The sequence below is a fragment of the Cryptotermes secundus genome, unplaced genomic scaffold, assembly GCF_002891405.2.
Source record: "Cryptotermes secundus unplaced genomic scaffold, Csec_1.0 scaffold286, whole genome shotgun sequence".
Taxonomy (NCBI): domain Eukaryota; kingdom Metazoa; phylum Arthropoda; class Insecta; order Blattodea; family Kalotermitidae; genus Cryptotermes; species Cryptotermes secundus.
Window position 1 is genome coordinate 662,033 of NW_019736399.1, and position 12,847 is coordinate 674,879.

The 12,847-nt window shown below is 41.9% G+C and overlaps 1 protein-coding gene across 6 annotated transcripts in view; it reads right to left on the minus strand.

The window, feature by feature from the left end:
• Positions 1–12,847, minus strand: part of LOC111869832 (RNA-binding protein Musashi homolog 2) — a 389,564-nt gene that overhangs the window by 277,868 nt on the left and 98,849 nt on the right. For 4 of the 6 annotated variants that reach the window (XM_023861648.2, XM_023861652.2, XM_023861645.2 and 1 more), the window contains exon 1: positions 7,045–7,576. The gene's annotated coding sequence lies outside the window, so the exon portion shown is untranslated. Of the gene's footprint in view, positions 1–7,044; positions 7,577–12,847 lie in introns of those variants that run through there. The other 2 variants (XM_023861647.2, XM_023861646.2) reach the window with 1 other exon arrangement.

Sequence of the window (12,847 nt, forward strand, 5' to 3'; positions counted from 1 at the left end):
ATTTTATTATTATTATTATTATTATTATTATTGTGGGTTTCATGTTATTTAGTTCGCAGTATCATGGTCTTCGTGTATTTTCTCTTTCTGCTTGTCTGCGTCCGTTCATATATTCTTTATTAATGCATTTTACTTTCTTCAGTTCTTGCCTGTAATTGGCATTCAGGTGCAGTCAAGCACTTTAATAAATAAAAGTAGTTATCATCACCCACTGACTTCAGACTTTCATGGTGGCCAACTGTTGATGTTAATTCAGTTCTTTTGTGATGTGAGCATTGCTGCCAACATTTGGGGGATACACACTGCCTTCGTACTAGTCGAAGTACATGGCTTCCCTTTAGACTGGCTGGAACACTAAATGTTTGTTCGGTGATTAGAATTTAGCATAATTTTACTGGTCATGAAGATGATGATAATGACGAGGAGGAGGAGGAGGAGAAGGAGGAGGATTACATAACATGGGCCTGGGACAACTTATAGCAATTTTAATTACAATGTCAGTGGTAATATTCTGGAATTTGACTGGGGAAGTTTGTGAAACCCAACGAACAGCTATCAGAATAATCTGTGTTCCCGTAGAGATTCGAACCGAACACCTTCTGTAGGGACTCAGAAGCCTTACCAATATATCGAAACTAACAGGCCTACGTACAATCGAATAAGACCACTGAACTGCAGTCGGTATAGCGACTGGCTACAGGCTGCAAGACCGAGTTGTCCGAGTTCGAGTCCCGGTAGGGTCAAGAATTTTCTCTTCTCCTCCACGTCCAGACCGGTTCTCGGGCCCATCCAGCCTCCTATCCGATGCGTACCGTCGGCTCCTTCCCCCGGGTGGTTAATGGAGAGGGGCGTGAATCTGACCACTCACCTCAAGCTAGTGCCGAGGTCAAGAAAATGTGGATTTACACATCCACTCCCCCCATACGCCTTCATGGCGTAGTTCTTAATTTGTTGAGCACATGCACAACTTTGCCTTTACCTCAGCATGATGACGTATAGGAGAGTGGTATGGTTCCACCATTCTTGACCTCGGCACTAGACAGAGGTTAAGTGGTCAGCTTCACACCCAGGCCGCTTTACCCCCAAGGAAAGAGACCCATAGCTTACTAAAGTGTATCTTCAAGAAACGGCGCTGGAGGAAGAAATGGCGTCAACTGCTTCGAGCCAGCCTCGAGTAGCGGTGGATTCTTATATAACACGGTAAAAAAAATTCGGGTTCCATAAAAGGTAATGCTACATGGAATAAATTCTTATTTATCTCTTAATTCGGTTATTTATGCTGAGAAAATAATGTAATATAGCTGTTCAAAACCCCTGTCCAGCTGTATAACAGAAAACTTCGCACAAACCCCAACCGTATCGGCCTTAGACTTCGATATAAAGGTAAAACTATTTCTGTGCTTAACTAATTAAGCACTACGCCATGGAGTATGGGGAAGTGGATATACTGAACCACATTTTGACTTCGGCACTAGCTGGAGGTAAGTGATCAGCTTCACGCCAAGGCCGCTTTAAACCCGGTACCCATTGGATACGAGGTTGGGTGACCCCAGAGCCGGTCTGGACGATTTGGAGAAGATATTCTTGACCCTACCGGGATCTGAACTCCATTGTTCAGCCCGTAGCCACTTGCTACACCGACTACGCTATCCTTGCTCCCTAGACTTCGATATGGCAAAACAAAGGCTTGAATATCGTACTACAAAGTGCAATTCGTTCCGGTTTCAATTCTCCTCTAGCCAGGGTGTCTGATACAAGCAAACACATTGTCAGCAGAAAGTGTGCAGACTCAAGACGGACATAAGTTCTCATTTCAAGGACGAAGGCAGCGTTTGGCAAACCTATGCCACACCATGTTGCACTACGCAATACTGACAGACTTCTGGTCCGATATAATGGCCCTGCACTTCAGAATCGCCGTTCCAAAAAACGGGCATCGAACTTGTACTTTCATTCGTTTACTGGGACAGAACAGGCAGTCTGGAACATGAAACGCCATGTGACAAAGAATTCAAAGCCGTCCCTGTTCTTAATTAAGCAGCATTACGTCCTGAAGAAGTCTGAGGGAGTATAGGTATTGCTTCGACACTGGATGGAAGTGTCATCTTCATTCCACGACGGCTTTACCCCGGGGAAAGAGCCTCCGGTAACCGTTGGATAAGTGGCTGCGTGGGCCTCAAAGCCGGTATTGATGCGGTAAAAAGATTCCTTACCCTTCCCAGGAATCGAAACTCGATTCCTCGGCTGTCAAGTTCACAGCCTTGTCTCTATAACGACGGAGCTATCCAGGCTCAACTTTTAACTAATATTTTATATAAATATTTGACTGAAACAATCAGGGAATTTGAGTTCTTAGTATGAAATTGCACAAAATATGATTCTTAAAGATTCACTTTTTTTTCAGAAAAATTTTCAGAAAGCTACATGTGGAAGGATTTCAAATACACGTAAAGCCTGCATGAGACTGCAAGCAACAAAATATACAGCATAAAAGAAACGACAGCAAAAAGTAGAAAGCAATAACAGTGATACATAACTACATTTCGCTCTGTAATTGTTTAGTATGTTTCCATTGATTCAAATCGCCCGTAAGTAGGCTTATATGGACTTCATATAAAAAAAAGGTTTTTACTGCTAGTGGGGTGGGAATAAGTCCCTTGTACTGCGGCCACTTCTGGCCTATTGTTCCAGCCCCAGATGATAGGTGAGGGTGATTGTGGAGCAATTGGTGGAATGAAGATTGGCAGGAGAAACCGAAGTACTCGGAGAAAACCTGCCCCAGCGCCACTTCGTCCAAAAAAAAAAACTTCCTGATGTAGAAAAAAAGACTGTGAAGTACCTGAGAAGAAGCAATTAACTACCAGTACTTACATATTAAATATTTACAACAACAAAAAAGTAAAAGTAATGCTATCCCTGTAACAGGCCGAGGAGGCCCTTTGGGTTGTGAGATGTTGAGGTTCCCAATTTCTAGACAATCGGCTCATAGATGGAGGCAAGATTGTCAGCCCTACGCACCGGCCGCCCTTTACCCCCAAGAATATTCCTGGTACTCATTTCTGTTAGAGGGGGGTCGACCCCAAGGCCATAGTGCAGCTAGACGGATCAGGTCAATTGAAAAAAAAATCCAATGACCTCATCGGGACTTGAACCCGCGACCTTCTGGCTTGTAGCATAGTGCCTCAACCAACTACACTACCGCGTACAATATTTTTAAATAAACTGAAGGTGCCTGAATGTTTACTCCATTGTGTCTTACAAAGGAACGACACAAACCAAATATATCCGCGGTCGAAACATGCAGTAGTTTAAATACACAACTGTCTGCAATCCGTCAAAAATGGTTTAACGTGTTATGTTCTTTATGGCGGATTCTGGCATGTGTGCGTGTTATGAAAGCGTCCTCAATGTGTCTTCCTCATGTTTATCCTACGAACACAATGCACCAGGAACCTGCAACTCCAGACATAAGCCGTTATCAACATCTATTACAACTAATACAGTACGTTTATTCACGACGAAACTGTTTGGAAATAAGGCAGAGCAAATAAGAAATCGAAAGAGGTAGATAAAGAGAAATTCCTCGTACATGAAGTCTTAACCGAGTTTTATTACATTAGTGTATCCAAACAAAAACACACACAAAACTCCGTGGTTCCAGTCCGCAAGCGAACTATACCGACCGAGCGACCGCCGCCTGTCGGCGAAGTTAGTACCAACTTTAGAGGATAGAGGGTGGTCAGCGCAACGAATCACCACGGCCGTTAATTTCGGTCTTCCAGACCGGAACATTAGTGTTTCCGCGGGAGAATAAAGTATCATTTCATATTTATAACTGATTACGTTCACTTAAATTGACATGCTGGCAACGATAATTTCTTAAAACGCGCCTTTTAACTTCGTTCTATTTGCCTGCATGTATTTTTTTTTAACTGCTAGTGGGGTGGGACTAAGTCCCTTGTACTGCGGCCACCTCTGGCCTATTGTACCAGCCCCAGATGATAGGTGAGGGTGATTGTGGAGCAATTGGTGGAATAAAGATTGGCAGGGGAAACCCAAGTAATCGGAGAAAACCTGCCCCAGCGTCACTTTGTCCACCACAAATTCCACTTGACCAGACCCGGGATAGAACCCGGGCCGCCGCGGTGGGAAGCCAGCGACTAACCGCTTGAGCTATGGCGCGGCCTGCCTGCCTGCCTGCCTGTAACATCTAGAGAAATGCTGAATGGACTTTCATGAAATTGATTACTGGCTAGCTTTACTAAAAAAAATCCGTCAACGTGTTCCACTTTTGGTTAAACTCAGACAACAATGGCGGATTCTTCTGATGACATGTATCCGCTAAGTGCGCATCCCGAACGTACACATTTATCCGAACGACAAATGTTCTCAACAAATTTGCAAACAAAAGCAAAATATACAGTATAAGTGACATGTCTCAAGAGCAGTTCAGTAGCCAATGCAGACGCTGGCATTAACGAATGATGAGAAACATGTTAATCTTACGTAGCAAGGAGCGTTAACGAGTGTATTTCCTTGCTGCTACAGGCTTGTAGTTTAGTCATTCATGTGTGCTGTTAACAGAAGCGGAGATAAGACACATAGAGAGACCATTGTAGTAGCACCACAACCGGCGACACACAAGCTTCAATACCATACTTCGCCCTTTCTTCAGGTCTTGTGTCATCACCAGGGCCCGGATTTTGATGATATGTCATCTTTTTTTCCTTGTATCCTATGCGATGCTCTTAAATATATAAATCTCGGATACGAGCTGCTGGTTACAGAAATGTAAATTTTATAGGTAATTTTTTTGTCATTTTTGACATTTTTAGGTTTAATGTCATTTTTTTCATTTGGGGGGTAATTTTTTGGTAAATTTTTGGACTTTTAAGGGTATTTCTTGTCATTTGGCCATTTTAGGGAATTTTTCTTCATATGTTTTCTGAAATGTGAATAACATGGAAGCGAAGCGTTCTTTCTTTTCTCCTTTAGGTCATTTTATAGGTTATCTTTTACATATTTTCAGTCATCAAAATCCGGGCCCCGGTCATCACTTAAATTTGTCAACGTTTCACAAGAGTGAAAATTAAAATGGTAAATAAATTTTATTTTAAAGCGCATAATTAAATACTAAAACCAATCAAGAATCGAATGTACGCACTGCCGTGACCTATAAACCTGTACTGTCCGTAAAGCGGCACAGCGTTCCCTGCAACATCATAATTCTCATGATCTCAGACATTAAAGTCTCATAGCTAATTAAACATTTAATAACGATGTCAAGAGCCGCGCAATGAATCCGAATTTACCTGTAGACCTACATCAAAATGTGCACAACGATTCTGCGTCTTTCATCATATCGACAGATACAACTCAGTCCTCAAACACTGTCCGTCTTCATATGTAAAAGTAAAGGTATCCTCGTAACAGGCCGTGAAGGCCCATAGGGTTGTGAGATGTTAAGATTCCCACATTTTCTAGTCAATCGTCTCACAGATGGCGGTATAGCTGCCAGCCTTACGCGCCAGCCGCCCTTTAACCCCTGGAATATTCCTGGTACTCATTTCTGTTAGAGGCTGAGTCGACCCCAGGGCCATAGTGCGGCTGGAAGGATTAGAAAATTGAAAAAAAAAAAACACCAATTACTTCATCAGGATTCGATCCCGCGACCTTCCGCCTTGTAGCATACTGCCTCAACCAACTACGCTACTGTGTGCTCCCGTCTTCATATGATAACTTCTAAAACGTAAAAAAAAAGTCTTAGTCCGTAAGAAGAAAATCTCAAATGATGACTAAAAATCTACGACATTCAGGAATAACAACAAACTTCACTAAATAAACCTTACAATGATGCATACTAGACATGAGTTTAATCAAACATCCAAATAAACTAAAAAAATCGTAAACCGCAATTAAAAATAGCAGTGTCAATGCTTCTAGTAGTCTAAATTCATATTTTACAAGAAGAAACGTTTGGCGTCCCCTGAGAATATACCCTCACACATGAGAAGTAGTTATATGAGGGTGGGGGAGTAGCGAGGTGAATGGGGGCTGCAGCTCTCGAGCTCTCTATTCAACAGCTCTTGGCCATTTTGTTGGTACAATGAGGTGGAATCTAGAGATTGGAGAATGAATGGGCTACGTGTTAAATCACGTGAAATTAATCAAACCATTTTTCTTGTCCCTCCTATCTCATTCCGGCATGGCTTTTGTCGTAACAAAGCACAGGCTTCTGGAGGCAATTTACGTAAATTCATAAAACGTTAAAAACTAACACCCTCCCCTTTATTTTTAAAATATATAAGATGCAACTTTCAAAGCTGTGTACAGAACACCGTGGGTTTTATTTGAAATCTACATGAAACAGTTATTTGATCATTCCTTTGTCTGCACAAAACACGGATGACCTCGTCTATACTGCGGAACGAAATATAACCTAAATTCTTCGAAGCACAAACATCAGTTACCAAGACAATAGGAAGATCTCTTAAGAAATCGATGTTAAACCACAGTAAAACGTGAAATGGATCACAAATCACACTAAAGTATCCCAACAACTTACAGTATAATACCGGCTTCATGACAGCTCTCGACCGGCAATATAACGCTGAATGTCGTATTCCAGCCTGACCACGGATCACTTTCAAGCGATGCGCTGAGTGACACACATGAACACAACACGAGTTCCGATATAAAACTACAACAAAGAACAGTCGTACTGAATGTGCTTCTAAAAATAAATGTCCGTTAGCATAAACGCGATATACTTTAGGTCGGTCAGTTAGCCATCTGTTCGGTAGCATGTGCCATATTCGCAGGAACGAAAATAAAATAATAACGGTCATATACTTTGAATGTTAAACTGAAATTGTACGGAAAATAGTTCTGAAGTGAATGAACTGCACATAATCGATGGAGACTACGATTAATCGAAACCAGTTTCGAGTTCCTAATTATTCACAGTAATAATCTGATACAGTATAAGTTACCTATAAATCAATATAATTATAACGGGCTGTGGTACGAATGTGGTTCACTTACCAAGGATTTGTTGTCATATACACTGCGTTTTGCTCCTGAAACCGCCGTGCAGACAAGGGCACAGATGCTCACACTAGACGCCGCAGGCTTTCCGATGGATGACTGGAAGCGTCTCGTATCTGCTGCGGATGAAGATGAGTATGTCCAAACGATCAGTTGATCAAAATGTAGATACAATTAACAAACTTCACCAAAGCACTTTCTGTTCACAGTTTAAAACATGTATGATCCGAAAATACTGAACCACGCACCCACAAACACAGCTCATTAACGTACGTTGTTATATAAATTCAGCAGACTAGAACAGTGTCACACATGGTGTAACAATCGTTGTCAAAAAAAGGTTCAAGGAAACCCACAACCACGTGAGATGCAACACACAATCTATCTGGTCTGTATGAGCAAACCGAATGAAGCAGTGAGCGACTTGGAACGAACCTAGTTCCCCCTTCCCTTCCTTCCTTTCCTTCGCACCGCTTCAACGTTCGCTTGCTTGCTCGCTCTCCGCCGGCCAGCCTGCTACGTTCGTTCCAAGCCGTACCGTGCCGAGCGCAGCTGTGCCGCACACAACGCAACCAAACCCCGAGAACTAACCGAACCGGGACGAATCCACGGTCCCCATGGTAACGCCGGCAAAACCTATTGGATAGAAAAATACGGTCTGAGAAACGCTAGCGGTACGCGACAATACATAATCGTATTATCAGACACGGAAATTTGTCAGTGGCTGTAACATTTTTACTCAGTGAATTTACTAGAAAATACGTACATATTTGTAATATATCAAAATTACTATCATTCCATTTATTGATAAAAGGTAAAGTTGTCCCTGTGCTTAACTAATTAAGCACTACGCCATGAAGGCGTATGGGGGAGTGGATATAGATCCATGTCTTGTTGACCTCGGCAATAGTTGGAGGTGAGTGGTCAGCTTCACGCTCCGGCCGCTCCAGGTATCAATTGGACAGGAGCTTGGGTGGACCCCAGAGCCGGTCTCGACCCATTTATTGATAACGAAAGTTAATACATATGAGACTGACAGCAATGTGTCCATGCAGCAATTTCGCAGAATTGCCTTGGGATGGTTGAAAAACGTGGGTTCCATAACACCACAATTATTTGACGTTAAACATTCATTAGAACAAGTTTTCCATTCCTTCCCTTCTATGTACGAACAATCAGAAATTTCAACAGTACCATTTTCTAGAATGTGACGCCGCCCAATCCGATAGAAGTTTAATGACGCTTCGGAAGAATTTCGGAGGATTCGGTCAGTAAACATCTAACCACACTATACGGCGTCAAATCCCTGAGGATATTATTCTTCATACGTAGTCACACCCATAATAACTTCAATTTCAAACCGAAACGTCTTCAGATCAAGCCTATATTAGCGGACCATTTTAATAATGGGGTTTATACAATTAACGAAAATAAGTTCCAGTTGGCAAATGGACCGCTGAAATAAACATGAAACAAAATTTAGCTAAGATGTAAAAGAAGGTAAAAATAAAGCTATCCCTGTAACAGACCATGGAGGCCCATAGAGACGTGAGACGTCGAGGTTCCCACATTATCTAGACAATCGGCTCACAGATGGCGGTGGGGTTGTCAGCCTTACGCGTGTCGGCCCCCCTTTACCGCCAGGAAGATTCCTGGTACTCATTTCTTTAGGAGGCTTGTCGACACCTGGGACACAGTGCGGCTAGAAGGGTTAGGTCAATTGAAAATGTCCAATGACCTCAGCGGGAACCTAACCCGCTACCTTCCGGCTTGTAACATAGTGCCTCAACCAACTACGCTACCTTGTAGCGTTCATTACGTAATTATATTAGGCTGTGTCCAAGATGCAGACGTGCAGATAAACAGATGTTAACTTGAGTTTGGCACGCCGTCTCAATCGACAACTGCCAGGAGCGAGAGCTTCATTAGTGTTGAAAACTCGTGGGTCTAAATAAAACCATTTCCTATCTGAGTACCATATCTAATAACTAATTCTGTAGAGGAGGAACTTCATGCACTGATGTCAGAAAGGTTTTCAGACATCTTGTAAGCCGAGTCTAAAGGATTATATTGTGCAGGATTTTATTTTGATCATGTCTAGGAACCTTAACTTCAGAAATAGACACTGTTGAGATGAAGAGACATATAAAAGCAACTCACCTCCATCTAGTGCCGAGGTCAAGAATGGTGGAGTTCTACCTCCAATAAAACAAACGTCTTCATGGCATGGTGCTTATTATGCTCATGGATAAATTTACTTTTTATCTTACATAAAAATGTAATTGGTATATTATTAACAGTAAAAATAACAATGTGTATTAAGTTAAACCACAAACTGCTTCTGAAAAAGCTGATGGTTTCTCAGCCGCTTAAGTAAAACATCACGTTTCATGCAGCCCGAAGGATCATTACCGTGTTCACAACAGATCCCACCCGGAACTTATCGCGAAGCACGCAAACCAAGTCCCTATCTTCATATCCTTTTCACTTTATCCATCTGTGCTTAGGTCTCTCAAGTGGTTTTCCTGTTGAGGCTATCCGGTAGTTTTGTATGCATGTCTAGTTTCTTCCATGCGTTACGAAGAGGCCTATGTAAGCTTATATATGTAAAATTATTCTTGTTAACTAATTAAGTACTGCTCCGTCAAGACGTATGGGGGGAGCGAATGTATAGATACTCGTATTCTTGACCTTGGCACTAGCTGAAGGTGGAGTGGTAATCTTTAAATTCCGGCCGTTTTAACTCGTGTGGAAAAGCCCCCGGTGCCCATTGGATGGAAGGCTGGGTGGACCCCAGAACCGGTTTGGATCACGTGGGGAGGACAATAATCTTGCCCTTACCGGGACTCAAACTTTGACCCCTCGGCGGGCCAGCCCGTAGCCAGTCACTATACCGACGGAGCAAATGTCTCAGTCCAATGGCCGGTAAATATCCTCATTTCGGCGAAAATGTAGTGAAACTAAATTCAAAACTTTCATTTGGTGATTACTCTTCGAAAGTAACACTATAGGTGAAAGATAAGAAGTTCTAGGAAGAACCAATTTCCTACTTCCCTATGATACGACACGAACCGTACAGAAAACGAAGCATCCAACAGTTCTTAAATTATTGCCTGTGTATTCATTGCCGCATGAACGTGTCTATTGAGCCACTGCCTAGCAACGGTATGGAGGTGCACATACAGGCAGACACACAGACTGATGGGGTGGAATTACGAAGCATGCAGTTGAGATGGGCGCAGGTGCCATGATGTGTATACCAAATTTCATAAAAATCGGTTTAGGCGTTCAAAAGTTTATGGGGGGGGACAGACTGCAAATTTATCTCATAAGCCTCCTCTAATTTTTTGTTCAAAATAAGGAAAGTGAGCTAACAAGCCCTTGATCTAAGCAGACAGCAGATTCTGTCTCGAAACATGTATAGGAAGACACTGTAACCTAGGTTCATGTCTGAGTAAGTAGCCATCGGTAGAATCTAACTGCCACTGTGGTTTTGGCTGTGTGCCCTCCGCTCCATTGCAGTCCACCCCTCCTCCTCCTCAGGGATAACCAAACCTCTACTGAAATCCCAGGACACACATATCCCAAATGTTACAACAGCCAAAATTTAAAGTAAACTAAAATTACTATTTTATTGATCCCTGTAACAGGCTGTCGAGGCCCACTGACTTGTGAGACATCGAGGCTCCCACTTTTCTAGACAATCGGCTCATAGATGGCGGTGAGGTCAGCCTTAAGCGCCGGCCGCCATATACACCCAGAAAGATTTATGGTACTCGTCGACCCCAGCGCCATTGTGCGCCTTGAAGGATTAGGTAAGTTGAAAAATCTAGTGACCTCATCGGGAATCTAACCCACTAACTTGAGGCTTGTAGCATAGTGCCTCAACCAACTACGCTACCTCGTGCCACCATATGAGGCACTACAGGTAACTAAATTTTCATGTATCGCTATTTCCTTTAGGCAGTCAACAAAATGACAGAATAACTGATGCTATTTCAGACTGTAATTCAAAGCTTCACAAATATTTCCCTCACATTAAAAAATCGATCATGATGGCTTTGCTGCCATATGTCGTGAAACACTGCCAACTGAACAGTGTACTTGCGCGACATCTCATATTGATCTAAAAGCTTTCTTCTTTAAACGAGTCCTAGATGAACTAACAAGCGTCATTTGTCTTACCCTTAAAGGTACATTAACGGGAAGAGAAAGACTCAGAAATGAATTACTGCCAGAAACCTATACAGGGTGATTCTAAATTATTATCGGAGTTTCCGTGGCCTATAATTCTGAAACTACAAAAAGCAAAATAGAGCCGCTTATGAAATATGAAAGTGTAGAGCAAAACGTTTTATTGAGTATAGAATCAGTGCTGCAGAATACTAAACAATTGGAACATGCGCGCCTTTCTTACCACGCAAGATGTCCAAGAGATATTTAATTATCCTCTGAGTGTTCTACATCATTTGCGGTGTAACTATTTCGATCGCAGCAACAACGCTACCGGTCTCTGGAAATTGCTTTAACCAATGTCGGATAGCATTATCTGAAGATGCAACTTTTTATATTTGTAACGACGTTCCAATTTTGATAACGGATTTTGTTTCGAAAACCAAAATGCGCACATTGCTATCTCTTGAACAGACGCCAGTTTAAGGTATGACGTCATATTCTCTCCCAGACATTAATGCGGCTAGTATAGCATTGCAAAACAAAACATTTTAAGTTATATTTTCATATTCTATAAGCGGATTAATTTGTTTTTTTATTATTATTTGAAAATTAGACCAGGGAAACCCCGACAATAATTTAGAATCATCCTGCATTTCCAATACCGTAAACTGGGGTGACTGTGCCAATGTGACGCCACACTTTTTATCACAACGTGACGTCATTTTATCAGCTGTACAATTAAGTAGCATAGAAGCAAGTTTTAACTTGCTGTGGTCTTCTAATAGAAAATGGCAACGCTGGTTGCACACTCTTAGCATCATTTCTATAACCGTACGTGAAAAAGAAACAATAATACTGAGGATAAACTTTCTGTTTAAGCTGTATTTATGTTCATTCTCTTAGCTCCTGGAAACTGTTTGTCTAGTGGTTCACAGGAGTTGTGTGCTTTTTTTTTAATTTTGACCAGAACCGGGATCGAACCCGGGCCGCTGCGGTGGGAAGCCAGCAGCCATCTTGTGTACTTCTTGCTTGAAAGGTAGGTGATTTTAATTATTATAAAATTAACTTTCAAAATGTCATAATTGTTTATTACTGGCCGTTTGCAGTGCTACTATGCCACGTCAACACAACGGAAGTCGGGGAATCCCAGTCACTGCAACGACAGCAACGCGATTTTGGACGAATACTTGAAGGGAATAAAGAATTAATGAGATTTCAGTTCGTTGGGCTGCAGACAAGACAGAACATGCCTACAATGACTAAAGTAAGCTCAGATTAGGATCGTTAACATTTTCGGTTTCTTCTTACAATACAATGTTTTATTATTATTATTTGCGGCCCGAGGTCAAGAAAATGTGGATGTATACATCCACTCCCCCATATGCCTTCATGGCGTAGTGCTTAATTAGTTAAGCACAGGGACAAGTTCGTTATTATTATTATTATTTTAGGTATAATTCAGGTAATGCTTACTACCATTCAGTCCAGAACCTTAGCAATTATAAGAGATGAAAGCATTTGTTGTTTGGGGTTGATGACGGAATTGGAAAGGACTATTATTGGGGTGAGAGTGATGACCAAATCAGGAGTAAGTTTCTGCTGCTAACGACGAGATATGGTACAC